Here is a 1021-nt window from a genome sequence, read left to right as displayed (position 1 = left end):
CTAGGTTTTAAGTTCCCTAAAGTTCTACGGCAGTCTCAAAGGCATTTCTATTTCTTAGTAATTTCCTACGAAAATTCCAAGCCTGATTTCAAGTCGGAAATACCAGTTCTCTCGAAGATTCAGGTTAGCCTCTTCTCCGTTTTGCTTGCTCATTTGCCCTTACTCTTTTCGTGTATGTCTGCCCATTTCGAATAGCTAGAATATTGATTCTTCATGGACTTCTCTGCTTTCCTGGCTGTGTTTAGGCTGCTGCCAATATTTGCAGTTTTCGTGATCCATGTTTCAATCTTAGTATCATTGGATTTACGAAAATGAATGAGCATCTTGTTGAAAACTTTTTTAGGCGTTTTGGAATAGCCAGGGAAGACAGATGATGAGATTTTGGCGACAGATCGAGACGCGAGAGGAAGGATGGTGAGACCGTGGAGAGAGGCGGATGGGCGAATTTTGATTCTCAGATTTTGCTCCACCTCATTCCTTATCCAAGATTCTTTTTCTATGATTGTTGTTAGATTTTCGAAGGTTGCCAAATGTTGCCAACTTTAGTTTTACGAAATTTTTTTCGACAAATAAAATCGAGTTTAATTTTAAGAAAGTTATTCCGAAAAATGTTATTGATTTTAATTTTACGAAAGTTGTTTCGTAAAAGGTTTTCAAATTTTGGTTGTACGAGAGCCGTGACGAGTTTAATTATTGCAACCAAACTTCATCAGAAGTTTTTCTCATATCCGTGGGATTGATCCGTGGAAGTTTAGAGTAGTTTTTCAGAAGTAAGATTTAGGTGACAAATATCGACAACTCGCGGAATTTGTTACTATGGAAGTGATACTTGAATTCTTACGAAACCTTAGGCTTCAGAAAACGTTTTAGCGGTGGGGATACGATCTCCCGTTTTGCTTTATTTAGTCTTCGTCAGCCATTTTAGGTTTCGAGTGATTCTATAGAAATTAGCTTCGTTTCTCTAAAAGTTATTTGGAAGAAGTACTCGTGGGGGTTTCATAACCGATTTGCTGCGCTTCCT

Source organism: Brassica oleracea, chromosome C3 (assembly GCF_000695525.1).
Source record: "Brassica oleracea var. oleracea cultivar TO1000 chromosome C3, BOL, whole genome shotgun sequence".
NCBI lineage: Eukaryota > Viridiplantae > Streptophyta > Magnoliopsida > Brassicales > Brassicaceae > Brassica > Brassica oleracea.
The sequence above is the reverse complement of the archived record's forward strand: the minus strand, read 5'-3'. Positions refer to the sequence as shown.